Source organism: Bufo gargarizans, chromosome 10, assembly GCF_014858855.1.
Source record: "Bufo gargarizans isolate SCDJY-AF-19 chromosome 10, ASM1485885v1, whole genome shotgun sequence".
NCBI classification, from domain to species: domain Eukaryota; kingdom Metazoa; phylum Chordata; class Amphibia; order Anura; family Bufonidae; genus Bufo; species Bufo gargarizans.
In genome coordinates, this window is record NC_058089.1 from 131082179 (window position 1) to 131094401 (window position 12223).

The window sequence follows — 12223 nt, forward strand, 5'->3', positions numbered from 1 at the left end:
TTGCCAAAAAAATTCTAAAATTCGAGTGCAAATTGATGGGAAAACCTGCATTTAGATTTTAGCACAAGGAGCAAGATAACAAAATGTGAAAGGGTCTAAAGACGTTCCGAATGCTTTGTACATTCAGATGGAGAAACCCTTTAAGGAGAGCTTGTCTATGAGCGTGACTACAGCAGATGTGCTGCGCGGACGCTGCGTCCGGTTTGAGGCTCGCTGCCCTCGTTGTCTCGTTATCCCTGTAAACACAAAGACTATGTGCACTCAACAAGACATGTTATGGCGCGGCCCGGTGGCCCGATGACCTTCAGCAGACGACTGGGTCACACATACCCCAGCATAAAACTAATGAGCTGGATCTGTCCTGCAACTGAGACACGTAATTGTTATCAGCGGGTAGATCAGGCTGCTGGGCATGGAGCGCTGCGCCATTCTGTGGAGCCATCAAAGCAATGGAGAGCAACGGACCACCAGATGCTGAGACTTCATTTGTCCCCGAGTTCCTGACGCCGTTGTGTCATTAGCCGTAGTGCGACTACGACACAACCGCTCGCTTCTGCATTAAAACTTTATGGGCTGTGAAGACGGGAGCGACCAAAAGGCTATTCAAGATGACTGCATCGGTTAAGCCGTTACCAGGAGATTCACCGCCACGTTACATGGTTATATTAGGTCGTATCACATTTGGCACGTTACATTACATCGCGTTACTTTACGTTACGTCACACTGACACCATGTTAAAAAAAAATAATCGATCCTCAACCAAGAAAACTGCAAAGTTCTGAACTGAGCGACGAAAAGGCGTTGGTTGCATGTCTGGGGAGGACAGGACAAGTCACAGCAGAACTGGAAGTCAGGATATCTGCGGTCCGGCGACTGACCCTCAAGCTTTCACAGCGCTTCTCTATTTGTCAATTCCAAATTCTCTATTTGTCAACTTCTCTATTTGTCAACGTGTGATCCAGGAAATAAGTCACGCATCAGAGGTAGACTGAAGCACACGGAGATCAATGCATCTGAGAAGTCGCCGGGTGCACAATGCTCTGCGCTGTACGTAGCGCAGAGCAGAACCTGGCGCTGCGGTGCTTCAACAGCAACACAACAAGCACTACAGTCTATAAGAAGGCGACCTCCATAATAAGGGCACTCGAGAATGTAAAGAGACCTCCGTCATCCAATCTATCCAGAGAGAGAACAGCACCAGACCTGAACTGTCCCTATTGTCAAGCTCGATGAGAAAACTAGCGGAATCTATTGGCGACTGAAAAATGGAATGAAGTCTCCTGCGGATGCGCTGCCGTTCTGTAATGAGGCGCCGATGACAGATTAGATCAGTTTTTCAGTAGGCTCACAATGCAGCCAGGACGCCTTCAGAACCCATGGGAGAACATGCAAAACCCAAGAAAAGGAGACCCAGGGTCAAAGAGGAGGGTTAGGCGCCTCCCTGCAGGTGTGTGTGGGGGGGATAGTGAAAAAGACTCTCTTACCAATGAGCGCTTTCAACAGTGATGGAGGGGGCTCATAGTATAAGAGGCCTAGGGAGCGGTGACCATGCATGGTGCTATTCATGATTCTGCTATGGGCGCTGGACAGCACCAGACTGTAGTGTGCACTGGTGCATAAAGCAGAATGCACTGCACCACCCAACGCGTACGGGACCCAGAGTGGCAGCACCACCCAAGGTAGAAACGCACAGGAGTACTTTTTAGGAAAAATTTTACATGGCCGAATAAATCCATTCATTTTTAATTTTGATCTGGGGGCTATTTTGGGGCCTGGACTGTAGTCTGATATCTGACTTTTGCTTTAGGGCTCAGCATTTTCCAGTAATACCCCTGCTTTCTGCACTTTCTAACCCTAGGGCACTCTTATGTTGACACTACAGCATTTGGGGGTATTGGGCAGCACTGAAGGTCATGTATTGAGAGGTTTATGGAGCAGCAGCAGGAACAGCATTGCTGATAGCAGTAATAAAGGGAGCAGCAGAATAGGGGGTTCTGTTAGAGGATAGGGATGGGCTACAAAATCAATTAACCAAAGTTAGAAGTGTGACCTGAATCTCATAAGGCTCCACTGCTAAATGTATAAAAGGGCACCCATTTACTATGTCCCATTTAATGATAGTGATGTCGTCTTTTGTTGCACAGGGGCCTAGGCCTCAGGTGTGACTGCTACCTCTGCCTGCCCTGGTCAAAGATATCTGAGCAGTAGACTTATTCAGTCTTCAAAATAAGTTGTCATGGAGGCATGGGCTGCATGGAAATGAACAGGAAGAAGTTGTCATGGAGGCATGGGCTGCATGGAAATGAATAAGAAGAAGTTGTCATGGAGGAATGGGCTGCATGGAAATGAACAGGAAGAAGTTGTCATGGAGGCATGGGCTGCATGGAGAAGAAAAGGAAGAAGTTGTCATGGAGGCATGGGCTGCATGGAAATGAAAAGGAAGTTGTCATGGAGGCATGGGCTGCATGGAAATGAACAGGAAGAAGTTGTCATGGAGGCATGGGCTGCATGGAAATGAATAAGAAGAAGTTGTCATGGAGGCATGGGCTGCATGGAAATGAATAAGAAGAAGTTGTCATGGAGGAATGGGCTGCATGGAAATGAACAGGAAGAAGTTGTCATGGAGGCATGGGCTGCATGGAGAAGAAAAGGAAGAAGTTGTCATGGAGGCATGGGCTGCATGGAAATGAAAAGGAAGTTGTCATGGAGGCATGGGCTGCATGGAAATGAACAGGAAGAAGTTGTCATGGAGGAATGGGCTGCATGGAAATGAACAGGAAGAAGTTGTCATGGAGGCATGGGCTGCATGGAAATGAACAGGAAGAAGTTGTCATGGAGGCATGGGCTGCATGGAAATGAATAAGAAGAAGTTGTCATGGAGGAATGGGCTGCATGGAGAAGAAAAGGAAGAAGTTGTCATGGAGGCATGGGCTGCATGGAAATGAAAAGGAAGTTGTCATGGAGTTCTGTGTTGCATGGAGAAGAGAAGGAAAATGAACAACCCAAATCAGAGAATAGGAGAGGATCTGCCTAGGGGAACCAAAATACATTGTCCATGCTCTCCCAAGACCTAAGTGCTATAAGACCATCAATGAGGGACCACAGGACCACCAGAGTCTTGGAGAACAAAGATGGCAGCAAACATGTGATGTTGGCGAGAAAGGGATTTGTAATAAGCAGGTGTCAATCCAACGTGAGATCAGATCAGAGGAAACAAAGGCACCTGGAAAGGATAAGACCCTCCAGGAGTTGATGAAGTTTCGGAACTGGTGGTCACTGGAGGAAGCTGCAGGATCTGAAAGATTTAGACACCGACTTGTTCACTGGCGAGAAGTCAAAAATAAGAAGCGCGGAGAAGACACAACTGGAGGGCGAGATGGATGAGATGACAGGCAGGTGAAGAGGGAGCGTTTCCACTACGTGAGTAGAACAAACAGGAGCTGATTACGAGCTGCCGGCTGGCCAACCTCACGGGGAGCAGGGCTAATAAATATCTAGCTCAGACCGGTCACATATCTGCGCTGCTCCAACAGGGGAGCACTACCATCCCCAACCCCGCCAAATGCCTGCTAAATTGAATCAATCCATCTCTGAAATGGTTCTTGTCAGCTTGTGTCAAGGAGAGGGGAGGGGGGTCGATAAGGAGAGCAGGAAAGTGGGGTTGAGGAGCGAACAGAGCAGAGCTTGGGGGGAGCCAGCAATCACCGCGGCATCGGTGCAACACAAAACGCACGCAAGCCTTGTACAACCAGAGGGGAAAATGAACATTCTGCCTTATTCATGTTAATGACTATTTAATGAGAAGCTCAGTCTGTGTGTGGGTGACAGCCAAGGGGGGGGGCGAGCGGAGCGTAGAAATGAGCGAGCGGGAGGGAAGGCGCCTCATTCAGAGATGAAACAGAAAATCTGTCACTATGTGATTCTTATCCTTCCAGGGATCCACACGGCCCTTTCATTGGCTGACAGGTATGTCAAGAGGGTGATTATCACAGCCGAACGCCTGCGCCACAGCGGTAGCCGACTAGGAGTCAAAGAAATTGGAGATTTGTGCAGGACCTCAGCCCAAGAGGGCTGCCAAATCTCATCCTGGATTCTTACTAGGAAGGATTCGAGCGCCCAGCTTGTAGGAGCCAGAGCAGAGACAGATCCTACAAGACCGTGCGCCAAGGACGCCCATACACATGACATAAAAGTCACCCTCCAGTCCACCTACACAAACCCATTGGATTGGCCAAGTGTACAAGTAATGTGAATGGGAAAGGGATGAGAACAGCTGCCAGAAAAACTAAACCCTCTCCAAACTCCTCGGAGCCCATACCGCCTGCCCGTCTCCTCCAGACCCCCTGTCCCCATCCAGACCCCCAGCCCTGCTACAAAATCCTCTGTCCTCCCTCCAGACCCCCTATCCCCATCCAGACCACCGGCCCTGCTACAAAATCCTCTGTCCTCCCTCCAGACCCCTCTGTCCTCCCTCCAGATCCCTCTGTCCTCCCTCCAGATCCCTCTGTCCTCCCTCCAGATCCCTCTGTCCTCCCTCCAGATCCCTCTGTCCTCCCTCCAGATCCCTCTGTCCTCCCTCCAGATCCCTCTGTCCTCCCTCCAGATCCCTCTGTCCTCCCTCCAGATCCCTCTGTCCTCCCTCCAGATCCCTCTGTCCTCCCTCCAGATCCCTCTGTCCTCCCTCCAGATCCCTCTGTCCTCCCTCCAGATCCCTCTGTCCTCCCTCCAGATCCCTCTGTCCTCCCTCCAGATCCCTCTGTCCTCCCTCCAGATCCCTCTGTCCTCCCTCCAGATCCCTCTGTCCTCCCTCCAGATCCCTCTGTCCTCCCTCCAGATCCCTCTGTCCTCCCTCCAGATCCCTCTGTCCTCCCTCCAGATCCCTCTGTCCTCCCTCCAGACCCCTCTGTCCTCCCTCCAGATCCCTCTGTCCTCCCTCCAGACCCCTCTGTCCTCCCTCCAGATCCCTCTGCCCTCAGCAGACATCGCTGGCAGTTATCTTCTTTAGAACAAAAGGATTGGGCATGCTGAAATCCAACAGCCTGATCCTCATCTTCTTCCACATCTTCCATCAGGGAAGAGTTAGACGGACCCCATACGGGCGGTCAGCTTTAGGGTCATTAATCAGCTAATGTGTCGGACTTGATGACTGATTATTTCCAGTCTTCACCTCTCGTTCCTCTGCTACTTTCAGCAAAAGTGACTTTGAGTCTGTCCTCCCGTAGATTTCCGGGATTTGCATGCACAGGGCTGGGATGAGCTTCTGCTTGGAATCAATAGAGAGACAGTTACTTACAGCCTGTGATTTCATATCAATAATCTGTGGGAAGAATTGATGGGCTGTAATGCGGGAGAGCAATAAATCCAGCCATGCAGGAGCTCCTAAAGTGCTTGTCTTTGTGACATATTTGGTTGGTTTGGGTGTCTGGACGGGGAATCAATCACTCCACTCCCTCCACACCCCGCACCCACAACTCCATTTTAATTTGCCAGTCCGAGGGTTTTAGAGAGACGCATTCATCTATATTTGTGTCAGCTCAGATTGCCTTTGTCCTGTAACGTCGTCCTATAAATCTGAGGCAATATCTCTATTCAGCAACCCTGCCGGAATCAGGTTACAAATTAAAATCCTTCCTCTCTCAGGTTCAAGGAAAACATCAGTAAAGGAAGAGAAAAATCCATAATGCTTTTTACTTTACCTTGCACAGTCCACCACCCAAGTGAGAAGAAGGTCACAACAACCACCCAGGCGAAGAGAAGGTCCAACTGGAAACATCAACCACCCAGGTGAAAACAAGGTCCAACATCCAGATAAGGAGTTCCAATCAGGGATGACGCATCATCCTGAAGATTCAACTAGGAACAGTCCACCATCCAGATAAGAAGGCCCATCATTAGACAGTCCACCATCCAGATAAGAAGATCCAACTGTGAATGGTCCACCATCCACATAAAAAGGTCTAAGCAAGGATGGTCTACCATCCAGGTTAGAATAAAGTCTTAACAGGATAGTCCACCTTCTAGGTTTGAAGAATGTCCAACCTGGGATAGTCTACCATCCAGGTGTGAAGTGTCTACCAGGTATCTTCTAACACACATGGGAAGAAGGCCCAACTGGGGATGGTCCAACACCCAACCTTAGATTATATCATCTTCAACAGTTATTGTGTTAAGATTTACAGGGTGACCTGAAAATGCTAAACAGAGCCAGCTTGTATAAGAAGGTCCATCAAGACAGTCCACCATCCAGATAAGAAGGTCCATCATTAGACAGTCTACCATCCAGATAAGAAGATCCAACTGTGAATGGTCCACTATCCACATAAAAAGGTCCAAGCAAGGATGGTTTACCATCCAGATTAGAAGAAAGTCTTAACAGAATAGTCCACCTTCTAGGTGTGAAGATTGTCCAACCTGGGATGGTCTACCATCCATCCAGGTGTGAAGTGCCAACCAGGTATCATCTAACACACATGAGAAGAAGGCCCAACTGGTGATGGTCCAACACCCAACCTTAGATTATAATCATCTTCAACAGTTATTGTGTTAACATTTACAGGGTGACCTGAAAATGCTAAACAGAACCAGCTTGCAGCAAAGCCATGGTGGCCATATCTCATGGCAGGACGGCTGTGGAAGATATCTGACGCCTATCCTGCCGGCAGCGTGAACACAGCAATTTCTGGTGGTCACCAAAAAACCTTTAAAAAAAATCAGCGATTTTTCATTCTTCTTTTTGATGCAACTGATTCCATTGAGACAAGTTTCCTGTGGTCACATACCACTGGCCATTATGTCTTCAGAGGGTGGCTGGTTCAGGTGATCATCAGGGGAGGACTGGGAACTTAAAATGGCCCTAGAAAAGAAACTTAAAGTGGCTGCATGTTGTAGACTGGTCCAAACTGACAGAAGTCAGGGCCAATACAAGTAGGCAGGGCCATCAATACCATATCGCAGCAAAAAGTACTGCCCCAGCAGAGCCAAGTACCACAGTGCATCACAAAATAATGCCCCAACAGCATAAAAATACCTCCGTAGAAGCTGCCCCTGCAGTGGCCAGTGCCAGCTGCCACGTTCTGTCCTCCTACTCCAGTTTCCTTAGGAGCCAGGACTCACCTGCGGCCACCGGCCAGGTACATGGGAGTGTCAGATCATTACTTACCTGGCAGCTTTGAGGAGGGCTTTAGTGGCCCCCTGGACATCAGCCCACCGGGGAGCTTCCCTGTAGGTATATGGTCAGGCCGCACCTGCAGCCGATAATGGCACTTCAGGCAACCCTTACAGGGGGCTCCTATAGAAAGCAATGCATAATGGCTGCACCCTGGCATATTATTGGTAGGAGCAAAAAGGGTGCTGCGGTCTACAAGAACATCATTCAGGGACGTCAGACCCAGGTCTAGGGGCATAAGATATATATAAAGCATCACATACAAGGTGAGTGACTGTAGAAACCCAAGTACGAGTCTTGGTCCACGAATACCTGAGAATTACTGTGGTCTCCATCTGTTTTCCAATAGCAGATTACTACACGATATGTGACGCATGCTCAGTTCTGCGAGCGCTACACAAATGGGTGAGAAATGGGCACCTCCCGGCTCACACCTTCCTATTACATTGGAGACCACGCACCCACACCAGTGACCCCACGTCTGACAAATGCTGGAGCTGCTTCATGTTCATCCCAGGGACACCGCAGGGTTGGATGCAGATTACCGCGGAGGTCCTACTTAACATGTAATGTTATACAGGCGAGAGAAGAGTGAAACCACCAAGGTCCACGGTCACAAGCCTAATGACAGATAACTGGGCCCGAGAGGAATCTTATGGAATTCTACATTATCCCTCGTTACATCTTATGAATGGACTCAGATCCAAAGAAAGCAAGAAAAAACTTCTTGTATTGATGCAACAGATTTTGAGGACCATGTCCCCTCACCGGACAGATCCTGCTAGATCAAGAGTCCCAATGGTCAAGCCCCTCTATCAGGCAATCCTGCTGGATGGAGGTGTTAGGACGGATCTTTGGGGCCTGATTTTCCTTCTTTTCTACAAAGCAAGACATTTTGAGGCTGAAATACTCAAAGTGGCGATGAAGAGGAGCCCCGAAGCTGGTTACATCAATACGAGAAGATTCTCCGTTAGATGCCGGCACCAAGGTCTTCCTTCAGTGGATCCTTTCTGGAGGACAACAGATTTGGAGGCTGACCTAGCGCCGTCACTCCACGGGATGGCCAGATGACGCGTTCCACCAGTGGCGACTGTTACAGCACAGTGCGGCGCCTCTCCCCGCTCGCTGACCTCTGTGCCAGTCCTTATTTTTTCACATTTTCAAGCACGGGAACAGTCGGCATGAAAGAAGCGGGGACGAATCAGAGCAGCCAGTGGGATTCGCGCACTGGATCTGCGCTGCCACTGGTGCCATCTCCGCCTTGTTAATGAGATAAAGGGTCCGCATTCCCCAACTGACCAGTGCGGCGCTGGGGACAAGGGCTCTGTATACAGTGGCGCACTGTGGGAAATCAGGGACAGAGGCTTACGCTTCAGGTCTGCACCGCGGAAGGGAAGAGATTACCACATAAAGATGTACTGAAACCCTCTGTGCTGCTGGGACCCTGAAACCTATTACCTGGATGCCGATGCAGAATTTAGCCCCAGAACAATGTGCCGGCGAATGGACGTGGGACAGATGGCATGGCGAATGACACTGATGTCCCCCACAGCGCCCAGCCCCCACATTCTGCAGCTCCATCAGCGCTGATAATTGCAGGGGCGCCACGTCACCCCTCGACCCTAGTAACAGCTTTTCTACTCAGTTGACACTGCTGGAAAAATCTCCGTTAGGAGCCCAATTTGCAGCCATACTAGAAAATGATGCTAATTATCGCTTCAGAGCATGGCAGGAGGAGAAGGCGCAGTGCGCGGAGCGCGGGCCGCCGGCGCTCATTCTTCTTACCCTATGGAGCTGAAATGCTTTGAGCAGTCGGGTCCATATTTTATTCTCCTACCAGGAGGGCAGGGGACGCTGCTGAGGTACAACCCTGCCTCTCGCTGTGACATTCGGGCAGGGCTGCTGGAGGCCTCGGCACCATCTCTTCCGCGCCGGATAAAAACACACGTCGGGATAAGGCGCGCACAATCGTAATTTGGGTCACTGGTGTCTTTAATTAATTTAGATGGAACACTTTGGAGCGCTGGGAGGTAATTACGGAAGGGGATGTATCGGGCTCGTTCTAACACATCGCCCCCTCCCGCCTTGCCTTTCATGAACTGTAATTTCACGGATCTACTTGAGCGGCGCCTCCCTCCATCATGGAGCTACTGGCGGCAGAGGGAGGGGGGCTCTTTATCATATTGTGACGGAATATTATCCTCCGCTGCGCGCTACACTCCGTGACCCTCCAGCTGCAGCAGATCCGAACAGCTGGGCTGCAAAAGCGGAGGATAATTGGAGGGGACTTGTGGACAGGAGAACAACCCCCAACGTGGACGCAACGCTGAAGAGGATGATGTGCACACGCAAAAACAGAACCCAGGGCCGGTCAAGAATTCACCCGAAGGGGATGAAATTAACCCAATCTCAATCACACATCTGGGTGAAACAATAGATATATCCATGGAGATTTTAGGAGCCGTGAACCTAATGCTGCTCTTATATTGGCAGGTTAACCCCCGCAGGGATCGGCGGGAGGATCTTTTAGTGTTTCGCCGAGCCGTCGATCTCTTGGAGGAGAGATGCAAAGAATTCACGGGTTAGGCGGCCATGCTATTTATCTGACTACGGGTGCCGTTTTTTGCGGTCTGCAAATCACGGATCCGGCAAACACAGATGGAGCCTGTGTGCCTTCTGCAATTTGTGGAAAGGAACAAGAGGCCTATTAGGGCTCGTTCACACAAACGTATTTTGCGTTCCGTATAGGAGCCGTTTTCTGTGTTCCGCATACGATCTGTAAACGGAACCATTCATTTCAATGGGTCCACAAAAGATGCGGACAGCACTCTGTTGCTCCGTTCCGTGGACCCGCAAAAATTATGAGTCCTGTCCCATTCTTGTCCGTTTTGCGGACAAGAATAGGCATTTCTATAATAGGCCTCCTGTTCCGTTCCGCAAATTGCAGAAGGCACACGGGTGCCATCCGTGTTTTGCAGACCGCAAAAAACGGCACGGTCGTGTGAACCAGCCCTAAGCTTCAGCTGACATGTTATTTTACATACATCCAATATTCACGATAAGCGCCAAAACGTTCAGTCTACTGAACTCAATGGGTGACGTACGGATGGCGGATTTACAGGTAAAGGCGATGTCAAACACGCATTTTCCTGACCATGTATGGCAAATAAACATGTGACAAAACGTTTGGAATAGACACAAACGTATCAAAAAGTATAGAGTGCAAACCTAGATAAATGTAAAGATACGGATGAGGGGAGTTCCGTTTTTGGCAGCTTCTCAGCATCTGCGCCCATTGTATACAAACAGCTGGATGTGAACGGAGCCTTACGTGCGTCTCCTGCAAGACCAACTCGGGCGCAGCGCACTGCGGTTTACATACATTTATATCAATAGAAATCCAACGGAAAAATCTCTCCAGAGGACAATTATCTGCGACATCTAAGACCCGGAGAAGGCGATAAAATATCCGGAGTCTGCAGCGACGGGAGGATGGCGGCTCCCCAGTGTCAGTCAATGCTCGGCGTCAGCAGAGCCCGAACGCTGCAAGGTGTTAATGCCAAGACGAGCGCTGGCTCATTAATCAGCGTTACGTGACTCTCACAGTCTGCCGCACATCAGGGATCCGTGCAGAACCAGATCTCACTACCGGAGAACGCATTTAACCTCTTAGCGGCTGTGAGCAGGAGCAGCACGCCTCCAGGCTTAAATAATGACTGAACACCTGTAACATCTGTGCTCGGCTCATATCGGAGGATCAAATCCCAGCAGGGACGGCGCCTCCTCTTCTCCAATCGCTTCCCCGTGCAGCGTCCTCCATATTCTCCGATTAAAGCCTTTAACAACTACATAAGAGGCATCGGAGGAGCGCTGATCCCGAGGTCAGACAAGTGCATCTCTCCTGTTGTCTTGAAAATAAAACACACTTCATAATGAGAGTAGTAGTCACTTCACGACTGCTTAACAGCCATGACTAACATTGTAAAACCAATAAAGAGCTCAGAATTCAGTTTATATTATACTGATCCTGAGTTACATCCTGTATTATACTCCAGAGCTGCACTCACTATTCTGCTGGTGCAGTCACTGTGTACATACATTACTTATCCTATATTATACTCCAGAGCTGCACTCACTATTCTGCTGGTGCAGTCACTGTGTACATACATTACTTATCCTGTACTGATCCTGAGTTACATCCTGTATTATACCCCAGAGCTGCACTCACTATTCTGCTGGTGCAGTCACTGTGTACATACATTACTTATCCTGTACTGATCCTGAGTTACATCCTGTATTATACTCCAGAGCTGCACTCACTACTCTGCTGGTGCAGTCACTGTGTACATACATTACTTATCCTGTACTGATCCTGAGTTACATCCTGTATTATACTCCAGAGCTGCACTCACTATTCTGCTGGTGCAGTCACGGTGTACATACATTACTTATCCTGAGCTACATCCTGTATTATACTCCAGAGCTGCGCTCACTATTCTGCTGGTGCAGTCACTGTGCACATACATTACTTATCCTGTACTGATCCTGAGTTACATCCTGTATTATACTCCAGAGCTGCACTCACTATTCTGCTGGTGCAGTCACTGTGTACATACATTACTTATCCTGTACTGATCCTGAGTTACATCCTGTATTATACTCCAGAGCTGCACTCACTATTCTGCTGGTGCAGTCACTGTGTACATACATTACTTATCCTATATTATACTCCAGAGCTGCACTCACTATTCTGCTGGTGCAGTCACTGTGTACATACATTACTTATCCTGTACTGATCCTGAGTTACATCCTGTATTATACTCCAGGGCTGCACTCACTATTCTGCTGGTGCAGTCACTGTGTACATTACATTACTTATCCTGTACTAATCCCGAGTTACATCCTGTATTATACTCCAGAGCTGCACTCACTATTCTGCTGGTGCAGATACTGTGTACATACATTACTGATCCTGTACTGATCCTGAGTTACATCCTGTATTATACTCCAGAGCTGCACTCACTATTCTGCTGGTGGAGTCACTGTGTACATACATT